Source organism: Balaenoptera ricei, chromosome 15 (assembly GCF_028023285.1).
Source record: "Balaenoptera ricei isolate mBalRic1 chromosome 15, mBalRic1.hap2, whole genome shotgun sequence".
NCBI lineage: Eukaryota > Metazoa > Chordata > Mammalia > Artiodactyla > Balaenopteridae > Balaenoptera > Balaenoptera ricei.
Window position 1 is genome coordinate 6,390,615 of NC_082653.1, and position 219 is coordinate 6,390,833.

Sequence of the window (219 nt, forward strand, 5' to 3'; positions counted from 1 at the left end):
ATCAAACGGTAATCATCTCATCAGAACACATTTACTGAAGACAAGATTTTAGGTTGTGAAAGGATAATGTGGGACGTGTGATGGGAGATATACCTCCTATAAATCTTCAGGAAAAGCTGGCCACTACTTTCACTGAAATGAAAAATGTGTCAACAGTAACGTCGCAGATCTGAACTTGATTATCAGAATGTCACTTTAGGATAGAATTGATACTATCGA